At 40.0% G+C, this 13,968-nt stretch overlaps 1 protein-coding gene across 3 annotated transcripts in view; it reads right to left on the bottom strand.

Annotated features, from left to right (window-relative positions):
* The window catches only part of GRM1 (glutamate metabotropic receptor 1), a 325,615-nt gene that overhangs the window by 71,461 nt on the left and 240,186 nt on the right, over window positions 1-13,968 (bottom strand). The window lies entirely within an intron of this gene.

Below are 13,968 nucleotides of genomic sequence, written 5' to 3'. Positions count from 1 at the left end.
ACTGCCACATTGATCGAATATGACAACTTCTTGTGGTGAGGTCAACAGGAAAACCATTAAAAGCATCTTCTCTAAAAATGCTGGGCATTGATTTTTCAGTAGTTCCCCCTGAAAGCTCAAAGAACTATAAAGTGAAAGCAGCGATGGCTTCCCTTTGACTCAACAACTACTGAATTAGAATCATCAGGTATTTATAGAACTGCTCATGTAAACTGGAACAGCATACAATTGCCTTGGTGGATTGGTTAAATTATATTAACCCAGGAAAAAAAAGACTGTTTTGTGTACTGAGGAATATTATGGCTTATTGTTAAGTTTCTATTGTCCTTGGCTTCCTTGAATGTGAGGTAGAGACACGTTTTTCAAGCCCAGAGTAGATAGGGATGTAGAAGGCAAGGTGAACAGAGGGCCTTTTGCTGCTCGGAACCCACCACAACACATCCCATGTCCCTAGTGCTCATTGCAAAACCCTATCACATTGTCAGAACAGACCCCGCCTGCAATGGAAGCACAGCTTGCTTGGTTTCATGCAGACGTGAGAGTTTTTAGACAACTGTCTTCTACATCATCTTAATTGTGCACATGGTGAATGACTGACAGCTCAAGAACGGGATAATGATCTCACTGAGGCTGGATTATTATTGATGGTGACTAGAACACATTTAAGCACACTCAAAAGGAAACCTGATATGATGACTATAAGCTATTACTTGAGATTATTGAATAAAGACTGACATAAACTAAAGTGTCTATTTAATATATTAGTCAAATTAGGAGCTCTTAATGTCTGTAGAAATACAATAAGCTATGTATAAATGTAATGAATGAAGGGGGAAGTTCAGGCAATTATTTCAGGCTGAAGCAGGGAGAATGTTCTTCAAATCTTTTTTCAAAGATAAGAGTCAAAGGTATGTTTTATCTTGGGCTTGTGAATGGAGTGTTGTTGGAAGAAAGTTGTTCAAACTCATACCCATTCAGTTCTCTGATGGAATAAAGAGGGATGAAGATGTCAGGGCCTAGAATAATAGAAATTGATGTGATAATAACAGTAGAAATTAACAGCTTTTAGAATGAAACTAAACGAGAATGCCAGCTCATTCATTTAGGTTATTCAACAGAATGAGAAGTGACTACTGCATTGATTGCTTTCCACTTTGAAAGCCACTCACTCAGTCGTCTGTGGTGCACACTCCGTACGAGGGAGGACCCAAAAACAACAAGAGTTATCTTCTGGAGGGGGGCCCTCTGTACTACAGGCTTCCCCCACTAGGGGAGTGTTCTAGGAACCCATCTGTATCATTGTACCAGCTGGCATTGTTCTGAGCCGCTGTGTTTGGCTTCAGTGAAATGTTTTTGAGGACCCTTTTAACGTATTTGCCCAGTTAATGGTGGGTGATTTAACAGCTCACCTGCCCACACCACGCTGAGTGTTCAGCAGTGTTTGACCAAAAGCAGCATGACCCCCATGCCCTATCATCCCTGTTCACCAGATCTCACCCCCAGCTCCATTTTTTTGTTTCTCTGGATGCAAAAAATCCTCAAAGAGAAGCATTGTGCCAATGTGGAAGAGGTGGAAAAAATGGCAGAAACAAAATCAACGAGTTCAAAGACTGTTTTGAGCAGTAGGAAAAACATCTCAATGGGTATATTACATCAAATGCAGAGTACCTTGAGGTGATTGAGTTTAAACATGTAAGAGTAAATACACAATTTTTATAAATTCCATTTGGGGGTACCCCCTCATGCATTGAAGACTGTGCTGTTTAAACATTACAGAGTGAAACTGTGTGGGTCCAACTCTTAGGACAAGGCTTTAGGAGAGGACTCAATCCCTGTGGAACTCCAGGGGAGCTTCGTGCAGGAGGATGCACACAGGAGGGGTACCGCTGTTAAGCAAGCATAGGACATAGAGCAAAGAAAGGAGAAGGAGGAGGAAGAGGATTTCTATGTAGTAGAACCCTGAATGAGCCACAAAGGGAAAAGGAAGTACCGAGTATAGAGAGATAGGAAGGATTCTCTACTAACTTGATTAATAAAGATAACAGTAATAATATCATTATTCAATTTTAAATAGTCACTCAGAGGGTTTTAGACTTGAAGCGATAAGCCAAAGGGAGTTCCTACAGTCTTTCAGCATAGAAGGCTCGGGTTTCTTCCTGGAGCCTTTTTAGTCCTCATTTGTTTGATGGCTGTCTAGTTTACAGTGACTTTTCTAAACATGCATTAACTCATGAGTCTACCTCTAACCTGCAGTCACTCACAAGGTCCTGAGGAAGATGAGTGAACTAAACAAAGAAAACAAAGTTAATGCTCTCCTATTAGTTGGAGCTTGTGCCCCAACCCAAATTCAGTACAAAAACAGACAGGGAGAGGCCTCGTAGAAGCCTTGTTAGACCCGAGCTTGTTAGCCCCAAGGACTGTCAGCGCTACTCCATCTTCTTCCTGCCCGCCCAATTCCAAACCCTCCCATTCCCCAACCCTCCAAACTTTGAGCTTGGATTACACTATTGTTGAAAAAGGCAACTCATAATTTACCAAGAAGAGCTGGGAAATACCTATTGAAGAATTCTGTGTCCTTCATGAGTTTGTGCCTCCTCATTGACCCGTAGAGCTCCTGCTGATAAAATGTGAGGCCTTCCTCTTATCCACTTATGTTTGTTATGGAGATAGAATAAAACAATGTCTAGGTGCTTCAAACCAGTTGAAAACAAATGCATTACATAAATACAAGTTACAACACTATTAATGATCCTGGCTGAGTTTCAAAATCACACAGCCAAGTTTTGAAGCCTCACAATATGCATGAAGCAAGTTCAAGATGCTTCAGATTTAATCTACGAAATGTCAGTCAGTGAAAGGCACTTATTTGATTATTCCTAACTGAAGGCAGATAGTAACTCACAAAACATCTGCAACTACAGATTTATATTAGCTTTAAGAGTGAGACTGCACAATAGATACTTTTTTCTCATCATATTTTGGCTGAATTTCAAAGGAAAAAGGCTTGTAAGTAAAAGAAGTTCTTTACACAGGCAGCCATGCAAGGATGAGGTTCAGTCATATATCAGTAAGGCCTTGGAATGTTCTTAGGCTGAGAGGTTGTCAAGACAAGGACCTCCAGCTTATTGGTGGTTTATTATGGGGACAGGGCACCATGGCACACTGGTGGCCTGTGATGCTGCAGGTAATGACATGCCAGGTGCCTCCCACCCCACAAACCACTCCAGTGCAGCATCTCTGCTTTCGCTAGGACTGTTCCATACCTACCAGACATAAACTGTTGGGAGAGGCAACAGCAGACTTGCATTCTGGTCTTAGTTTTTTCATATTGACCAGTAACAAATTCTGTGAGTCAGTAACAAATTCTGACATGTGCCTTCCCCACATGTATCTAGGAGGATAATAGGCTCAACTTCCTATGCATTATATGAGAAAATTTACATGGCACTTGGGTTGTGTGGCTATGCACTAGACAGTAAATCTGTCTGGGTCCAGTTTCTTTATCCTGTAAAGTAACTTGGGTTCTAATTCTGCCCGGATCTTTATGTGAAATGTCATCCATAACCTGTCATGAGAACAAAGCCGTTCAGTTACCCGCGATGGTCACAGGCATTCAGGGGACCGACAAGGATGACTGAAGAGCCCCACTCGCCCTGGTCACTGGTTTCCACCTCCTCATCATCCAGACCTCACATGGGAACTCGTAATTAGCCTTGATGTACCCATATTTTCTTTTTCTACCACCGTCCATTCCTGGAAGAAACTCTAATTAGCAGTGAAATCATTGAAGAGCAAGAAAGGCAAAAAGGGGAAGAAGAGAACATCAGCCCAAAGAACAAGGATTTTATAATAACAATGCGTGGTTTAACTTTTCTCCGTTGTATCTTCTTAGACTTAAAGGAAATGAATATTGAGGAAAGAGAGAGAGAGCAAACCAGAGAATCAGCACCTCAGGAAACAAATTCTGGGTTTTGTAAGCCCCGGCAACCATTACTGCCATTGTTTGCACCCCGATGAAGAGGAACTTAATTCTTCCCCAGAGACAGGAAACTTCTCTTATCAGGAAGCCCAGGTGTCTCCTACCAGCTAAATCCTACCAAATGGTGACAGATGACTCACCATCTATGTCTGCCCGCATTACTAGCAGGAAATGTAGTACATCTGCTTCTGATTCCTTTCCTGACCATTGCCCCAAATAATATGCACAGACAAATATTTCAGTTTAGTGAATCACAGCTATCAGTGGCAAATCCTTTTTGTCATCTTGGTAATTTAGAAAACAGAGCCTATAATTCAGGACCATAGCAGAGATGGGGGAAAAGACTTGTTACTCACGTTGGGAGCCCCCCCACAAAAAATAGTTAATAAAAAGCAAGCACATATTTGAGACAAATCAGTGTCTGCTAAATGTCGGCAAATACTCCTCTGAGTGATTACATTCCAGGCCTACTGGGTGGCAGGGGCTGCCGAGATCGTTTAACTAAAATAAGAAAGGGTCTTTGGGGAAGATGGTATGCTCTGGAAGTAGATAAGAACCAATAGCGTTTGACTTTTCGTGGTAGGCAGAATGGTCCCTATAGAAGCCCAAGCTTCTGAAAACTGTGAATGTTATGTTACTTGGCAAAGGGAGTTTGCAGATATAATCAGTGTTAAGCTCCCCCATCCCCCCACCACACACCAAATATGAAGATTTCTCTGTATTATTATCCAGCTGGAGCCAGAGAAATGCAGCAGAGGACAAATGGAAGAGTTTGGAAGTGCGAGAGAGACCAGGCCCACCCTTGCCGAGGCAGATGTTTCAAAAGCGTGAAAAAGGCACGTGGGAAGCAGAGAAACAGCCGCCTGCTGGCAGGCAGCAAAGAAACAAGGACTCCTGTCCTATAGCTACAAAAGGCAGAACCAAGCCACAACTGAGATGAGTTCAGGAAGGATTCTTCTGCAGAGCCTTCTGAGACACTACACAAGGCTCACCTGAGCCGTGTTCTACCGAGACTTCTGGCCTAGAGGACTACGAGGTAGTAAATGGGTGTTATTTGAAGGGGCTAACTGTGTGATCCTTTGTTAAGGCAGCAGTGGAAAACCAACTCACCTCTCATTAGCTGATATGCAAAGTGTATTAGCCTCTAGACCACGACAGAAAGTCGATAATAAGAGATCCCCACAGAGAAACCAACTTGCGTTTATATTTCACGAAATTGACCTTCACAATAAATACTGCAGTGATCTAAGGATAGATTTAAGGCATAAAGAAATTTTCACGTCCCTGAAATGATAAATGGGCAGTGTGCTATCCAGTCCGGTCCTATGATTTTTTCTGACTTCTAAGCCATCATATATTTTGAAAGCCCATTTTTCAACCAACCAGCTGACATGAAGGCCATCCCTCAAGGGAAATTGTTGTCCAGACGGTATTATTTTACTGCCATTTACCACCAGCTCAAAGTCATCTTCATAAACATACAGCCACTACAAGATCCAGCCATTCTGTAGGAGGGTGCAGCCAGAGAGTCCCGAAAAGAAGGATTTGTAATGGGGTTCAGAACTCACGGTGTCCATGAAATATTAGAAAGATATATAGGATGTCCTCACCCTCCACCACAGGTGTGAGTTGGGGGAAGGGACACTGGAGCAGGGCCATTCAGAGCTGTTTTGCATAGCAACAGCTTTGCAGCTAACCTCTGGCATAGTCATTTAACATGTCTATAACCTTTAACTGGTTGCAGAGATATGTTAAATAGCTGTGGCCATGCTCTGAGCCAGGGGAATGGAAGTAACTTCCCCACCAAGATGTAACTGGGAGGCAACTCCCCCGAGTTACAGCGTCTGTGTGAGAACTTGGAGAGGATTGGCTCCACGACATAGGACCAGCCCTGCGCAGACTAATGGATGGAGCCCAGTAAAGCTGGAAGGATATTTAAACCCAGACTTGGGGGCCATTGGGGAGACAACCATGTGGTTTTGGCTGAGTGGAGACTCCTGCAGCCATGTAAGGAGAGGGATCATGCGGCTGCGGCAGTGAGGAGAACCACGTGACTTTGGCCAGAGGGGGGGCACCCCCCCGCCCCACAGCCATGAAAAGAATCGCCACGCGGCTTTAGCAGAGAACCATCACGCGGCTTTAGCTGGAGATCCTGGCAACACAGCTGATGGTGCTGGGAACCAAGAGAGGCCTCCCAGCTGAGACGGATTACTGGGAAGAACCGGGAGCTGCCTGAGCTCTGGACTTCTATTTCTTTCCCTGAGATACGGTACCCCAGACTGGGCAAAGAGGGGGAGGAAGGACTGTGTGTGTTTGTGGGTGTTTTAAGGGACTTTGGGATTTTGACAAAGACATTAAGTCATTACTCTTAAGTCTGTATAACTTGAATAAATAACTCCTTTCCTTTTCACCAATCTCTAACATGGAGAGCTATAATTCTCTGGTGAAGGGAAAGGTGAATCTAGTACAGGGGGACCCCAGGAGAAGGAGTGGTAGCTTTCAAGTAATACAACTACTTGTACATACTCAGTAAAAGCCCGCCAAAACTAGCCAGGAAGGATCCACCCTATAAGAATAGAGTCCCTCCAGCCCATGTGGTCAATCTCTGCTTGGAGTTGGCCTGCTCCCACGTTCTCTGCTATAAACTCTGGGTGTTTGGTTCAATTCTTCGTCCTGATCACTAAGAACCTGGTTACCTGTGCCCACCTGTGACAATTCTACTCCTAGGACTTGACCCACAAGAAATGAAAGCACATTTCTATGTAAATAGTTGTACGTGGATGTTCATTGCCACTTGATTTGTAACAAATGAAAATGGGGAACAACTTGAATGCCCATCACCAGGTGAGTGGACGAACACATTGTGATATATCCATACAATAGGGCACTACTCAGCAATGAAAAGGAATACACTGTTGTGACATGAAATACAATGTTGAGTCTCACAATTATTATGTTTCATAGAAAAGGACAGATAGAAAAGAGTTTGTGCTGCATAGTTTCATTCATATTAAAGTGTAGAAGTTGTAAATTAACCACAGTAACAGAAAACCAGTCAGTGATTGTGTGTGGATTGGGATGGGGAAGGCTGGGGAGAGTTGGGAGGGAGCAATTTTTGGTGGGACACAGGAGGGATCCCGGGAGCGATATGTTCATTATCTTGATAATCGTGATTGCTTTTAGGGCATGTACATATGTCAACATTTATTAATTTGTGCACTTTAAACATGTGAAGTTTACTCTATGGCAAGTGTACCTCCATAAAACAATAACAATAAAATAAAATGAGCAAAAGAGCCAAACTCTGAGTATATTTGTTCATAGCCATCAAAGGACTGCAACTTTTTATGATAGCTGAAATTATTTTTTTTTACTTCACATGAGATTCCTTAGCAGCAACTGTGTATAAGACATGAAATGCAAAAGTAAGCCCTGGCTGGCATAGCTCAGTGGATTGAGCACAGGCTGCGAACCCAAGCATCACAGGTTCTATTCCCAGTCAGGGCACATGCCTGGGTTGCAAGCCATGGCCCCCAGCAACCGCACATTGGTGTTTCTCTCTCTCTCTTTCTCCTTCCCTTCCTTCTCTAAAAAATAAATAAATAGAATCTTAAAAAAAGATTTTTAAAAAAAAGAAAGAAATGCAAAAGTATACTGCTGGTAAGAAGTAAAAACTAATAAACATAAACCTCATTGAAAATGGAGTCAGTAGGCTTAAAGAGAAAATTTTCACCCACGTATTATTCACACACTGTTGACACCAGCTCATCAAAAGTGACACCTTGCATCTCTGACAGGAATCGACACTGCCTCACTACCTAGGCAGGAAGGAGAAAAGACTCCTTCTTGCTCCATAACAGCACCTTTGTTTCTCTTGAATTGTGCATGCTTTGCCATTATCATATGTTCTGAAATGCAATTCTTTGTTATTCTTGAATAAACCTATTTTTGCTGGAGAAATATCTATCTATTAGTTTAAGGTCAAGAGAAGTAACAAAACAAATAAGATGCAGAGGGATCCCATATGTAGACCTTTTGGGACAACCTAAATATCTACTGGCCTCTCATGCCAGGGTGAACTCTTTATGAAGAACAGCTATAGATTTTAATCATTAAAAATGCTCAATGTTAAATTTGTTCAGAAGGTAGGCTGGACCATATAAGGGAGCATTCACTATTGGAAATATATAAACTATTTAATATGGAGAAAACTGATCTAATTGAAGAATTTTCTAATGGATTGAACCAAATTTTAGTAACCATGGGTATATGAACTTTAGGCCGATCAGCAGGTAACTATATTGCAAGTATTGTTAACAGAGTTTACTAGCACATCCAGTGTTATACAGCTGTAAATGAAATGTTTCTATAAAAAGATGAAACAGCAACTGGCCACTGCTCCACTGTGTTGGAGGCCTGAAAGAATTTTCATTCTTGCAGCACAAGCGCGTACCTCCTTTCTGCTAAACATCATTCAGGGCCTTTGAAAACAGAGGCAAGATGTATATACAATAAAAGAATGCAAATCCTATGTCCCTGCATCTACCTTTGAGTTTTAAATGATAGAATATGCACATCTTTCTGTAAGTCCATCTAATCACTAACATGACACAGGATAAGGAACCGCACTGGGTTTAAACCTGTGAGTGAAGACAGGCCTGGCCTTTGTAAGGCCCTTCTCTAGGGCGGCTGCTGTATGGGATCACAAAGCAGAGTGGACGATGTCTCATAACATCTTTCTGCTGTTATAGTTGGTCAAGATGCTCAAAAGTGATCATGCTCAAAACACCAACTTGTGAATTAAATTTAAATAATCACAGAAGTGATCAGATTTGCTCTGTGGGGTTGGAAACACAGAATGCAGCACTATTCAATAGAACTTTCCATAATGATGGAAAGTTTTTGCCTCTGTGCTGTCCAATATGCAGTCCCTAGCCCCATGTGGCTATTGACACGTGAAATGTAGCTAATGAGACTGAGGAACTGCGACGTCTAATTTTATTACATTTTAATTAATTTGCATTTAAATATAAACAGGTATGGATGGCTAGTTGCTACCATATTGGGTCAAATTTACTAATAAGAGACAGGCAGATCAAGACTGTGCTGATAGTGTGATGTTATTTTCAGAGCTTCATCTACATGTGATAATTAATGAGATTTGCCTGAGAAATTACAATGTCCAGATGTGACACAGGGATAGTTCCTGTTTATTCTTCCAACCAAGAGATATAAACATATTTGCTATTGATGGGATGTTTGTGTCCCCTCAGAATTCATGTTTAAGCCGTAGCCCCTAATGTGATAATATTTGGAGACAGGGCTTTTGGGAGGTACCCTACTTAGGTCTTGAGAGTGGAGTCCTCATGGTGGGGTTAGTGCCATTATAAGAGAGCTTGCTTCCTTCCTTCTTCTCTTTCCCCACCAGGTGAGGAAGTGAAAATGACCTCCACCCAAATCCAACCATGCTGTCACTCTGTTGCTTAAGCCGCCTAGTCTATGGTGATTGGTTAGGGCCACTCAAACTGACTAAGACATCATTCAAAGCTTTTGAAACATCTTTCCATAAAGCAATTTCTACCAGCACTGTGCAAGAGCCTGTGACTATTTTGTTTTTAGGGCATTTGGCTCGGAACAAGCAAACCTGTTTGTCAGCACTTTCTGTGTGCACACCAGAATTCCTAAGTATGAAGCTTTACTGCCTGGATAAGGGGGCTTTAAATCTTCTGCACTGTAGGATCTATAAAAATCCTTCTCTTTGTTCCATGAGATGCAGGTGCAATGTTGTACCATTCTTCGTACAGGAGGGAAATAACTATAGCATTGAGTTAAGAATATGATGAAAGCAATTAAAAAATTTACTTAAATTAAACCAACTATATTCCATAGGATAGTCATGAATTATAAGGTTATGGATACCTCTCTTATCAGTTATTTTTGCTACAGTAATGCTGCATATAAACCACCCCAAGGCTTAGTGGCTTAGAATAAAAGGTACTTATTTAGTTCATAAATTAAGGGGTCAAGTGGGAAGTTCTGCTATTCTGGGTTGGACGTGACTCATCTCGGCTGGGCTTGCTCGCGTGTCAACAGTCAGCTAGTGGAGTGGCTGGGGACTGACTTATCCAGGATGACCTCTACTGAAAGGTCATCCTATTTAGGCTCCATGTTATTGCTCATATAATAGAAGGCTAACTCAAGCTTATACATGCAGCTGAGGGAGGATTCCAAGAAAGAGAATGGCAGTGGGTCAAACCTATTAAAGCCTAGAATTGGAACTAATAAGCTACAAGGTCAATCCAAATTCAAGATGTAGGGCACTAAACTCTATTTTTTAACGCAAGGAACTGTAAAGTCATATTTCAAGGAGCATAGACATAAGGAGAGGTGGAGAATTCTGAAGAGTTCCATAATCTCTAATTAAAAGTATTCATTTCCACATTGAAGGCAAATAATATTATCCAAGAGTGAAAGTTGGCATTTGGGCCAAACTTACAAAGTTAAAAAGAAAGTTATCATTTTAGGACCTACCAGGCTGAAATAAATTGGAACCTATCTCAGTTTATAGATGGCCTTAATCGGGATCAAATAGTAATGGGCCAATAATATCCAATCTTACATAACAAAGTCATTCAAAACAGAAATTCCATAATGTTTGAAATCTAATAAAGAAGAAAATATATTTAAAAATTAGTACCAACCTAGAATCAAATGGCAGTCTCCATGCTGCTAACAAGAGTACTCATGCTTGGAAGTCTTAAAATTCTCTCATATCAGACTGCCTGTCATTATCTTATAAGTCCTGGTAAACATTACAGATGCCATCCAAATTTTTTATTACATCTTGTGTAATAATGATATACAAGGGTACAGTAGCTTTAAAAAGCGTTGTACCTATCTGTTCCTAGCTGGCACAACAATAAGGGGAGAAGTAAAATTAGGCTGTACATTCACTAGATTTTGCAAAACACTCATGAGGACATAGCCTGGTAGGCCCATACAGGTAATATACTGTTAGCCACAGCAAATGTTAATATTGCCATATTGCAAGATAATTGTAATATGTTTTTAAGAGATTCAAAAGGGAAAAATCCAAAAATAGTGACAAAAACCACAAAACTTTCTGTACCATATTCAGAATTTTATTATAAGAGGGAAATTGGAAGCAAACTAAATGTCCAACAACAGAAATGGCTAAGTAATGACAGTATTCTCATTGGGTACAATATTGTGGAACCAAAAATGGTGTTTATAAAGGCCGTGCATCAACATCAAAAAAGTGAAGTATAATCCTAAGTGGAAATAAGATACAGAACTATAATGTACACTCTGATTATAACTATGCAAAACAAAATGATAAAAGTGTATAGAATTTTATGCTGTGCTAGCAGGAGCTGCCTTTTGGAACTCCCTATTTTTGAGAGCTTTAGAATGTTTATATCTTTTGACTGAGTTATTCAACTTCTAAGCTATATCTAAAAAATTATCTGAAATGCAAAGAAAAGTTTCAGAAAGAAGAACTGTTATTATATTACTGAAGCTTTCCTTTCTTTAATTTGTGAAGAACTCAAAACAGCCTCAATGTGTAGGAAGAATGTAATGATTAAAGAAATTATGGCTTGCCTATTTGCAAAATGTTACATAGCTATTAAGAATATAAAAGTTTAATGACAAAAAATAAATTTATAAATTTAAAAGAAAAGGCAGTATTCATCTTAAAAAGCAGTATATACAATATAAAAGCACTTTAAAAAGCAGTATATAAGATAATATTGCTACTTGATTTAAAGCTGTATAGAGAAAGATAAAAGTACACCAAAACTTAATAGTGCATTTAGTAGAAATATATAAAATATTTAACAGTGATTATTAGTGGTTACATAAGGGCAATTTCTGAATGCTCTTCCTCTTTATTATTCTTTCCTATATTTCCAATTTGCATATGGTGAAGTATAGTATATATTGCTTTGGTAATCAGAAAACAATTATAAAAGCCTAAATAGAAAAAATAAAAAAAGATATCTGTATTAGCATTAAGTTAGGGTGATTGATTAGGGATTGTATCCTTGTTTTTTCTTATTTTCACATTTTGGACTGTGGTTATGTTAAATTTATAATTTCAAAAACCGTAAATTTTAATGAGATGACCTATGTTATACCTTATTTATGTTCTGGTAAGTATTATGCTAATAATAACACTTTAGATTTAAGTGAGAATTGACCAGTAGCAAAATCTGTTACTTGTATTACTTCATTTGATTCTCACAACACCAGTGTAAAGTAGAAATGACCACACCACAGTTGCAGAAACTGAGGCTCAGAGGTCTGTCAGGTCGCATAGCAGACCCCTCACCGGACCAGTGTGGGACTCAGTGGCTGTGTTTCCCAAGGCAGTCCTCTCTCAGCTCCCACCGACTCCCCACAGCTCTCCTCTGGGCTGATAACACGCTGCGTCATTGCACACAGGACACAAATGCTGTAAGCAACTAAGATGTTTCCTGGGAGAGAATGACTTTGATGTGCTTTATAACCACTCTTTCCTCTGTCTCCGTGATGATTATTATTTTAGAAGCTGGGCTTTGATGTTCCAGTTAGTGCTTTTCCAACACACCTCCACTCCCTTGATATTCTCAACTAACGAAGCAGTGATACAGTCTTTGCATGAAGTACTTTTTAATTAACCAGTGATTCCCAAAGTGTTCAGCCTGGGTTTGGGGCTGACAAGCTATATTCAAACTGACAAGCTGGTATACATGAGCTCTTTATTTAAATAGTGACATCTGACATTAAGCTCAATAAAGATTTCTATGGAAACTTACTGTGATATCAAACTTTTCAAAACACACAAAGTGACCCAATTGGAAGAAATATAATGAGGGACAGAAACAGTAGCTATCAATAGTATGGAAAGGTTAATTCTATTTCCTCGCACTAATTTTCATCAATGTGCCTGCATATTAATTTGAAGATTGTGAAATTTATTTGATATTCAAGGATCTCAGCTAGATAAGAATGATGTCATGAAAGTTTATATTGTTCTTCAATAGCAATAGCTAATAGCTCATTTCACAGAAGCACAGAGATTAACACTGAGGAACACGGTAAGTTTACATGAACGTATACACACATATGTCGCGTAGATAAACACTGCTAAAGATAAAACTCTAGGATGTCTGCAACAGAAAAAATCAACATATTTTATGAATTAGTTTCAAATAGAAAAAGTTAAATAAGCCTCCTGCCTTCCTTAGAATTAAGAACAATGGGAAATGTTTGCCAAACTTGACTCCAGAATAAAAGGTATGTCTGTTGAGGGTTGTGATCACATAAGCTGTTAAAAATAGCTTTGAGAGTCAAACATAAGAGAAATTCATAAGTTTTAAAATTGTTACTCCCTGCTGTGAAAGTTAACCAAGTTCAAACTTTAACCTTGACGTTCTCATGTCCAGTGACATGTAATATTATACAAGGCTGCGGAGTTCTCATTTTTGTTTGAGAGCTCAAATCACAAATATTTTCTTTTTTTTTAGATTTTATTTATTTATTTTTAGAGAGGGGAGAAAAGAGAGAGAAAGAGAGGGAGAGAAACATCCGTCAGTTGCCTCTCACATCCCCAACTGGGAACCTGGCCCACAACCCAGGCATGTGCCCGGACTGGGAATGGAACCAGTGAACTTCTGGTTCACAGGCTGACACTCAGTCCACTGAGCCAAAGCAGCCAGGGCTGTCACAAGTATTTTCTTAGAAGTCCTCACATAAAAACATTCAAACGTGTTTAATAAGTATGCTTCTGAAATTTTCTAATGAGCCACAATGACAAAGTGGCATCCATAGTAGCTTCACACATCAGTATCTTAAACTTTTCTAAAATCTAGCTCCTGATTCTTCTCCAGTCTGCTTTTCTGGAGCCTTCGCCAACTCAGTGAGCAGTGACACCATCTAGGCAGTTGCAAACCAGAGTCATTTTGACAATTTTGCCACCAAATCTC

Source organism: Phyllostomus discolor, chromosome 4, assembly GCF_004126475.2.
Source record: "Phyllostomus discolor isolate MPI-MPIP mPhyDis1 chromosome 4, mPhyDis1.pri.v3, whole genome shotgun sequence".
In the NCBI taxonomy this organism is placed as follows: domain Eukaryota; kingdom Metazoa; phylum Chordata; class Mammalia; order Chiroptera; family Phyllostomidae; genus Phyllostomus; species Phyllostomus discolor.
Note: the sequence above shows the minus strand (reverse complement) of the source record. Positions and strands in the feature narration are given on the sequence as shown.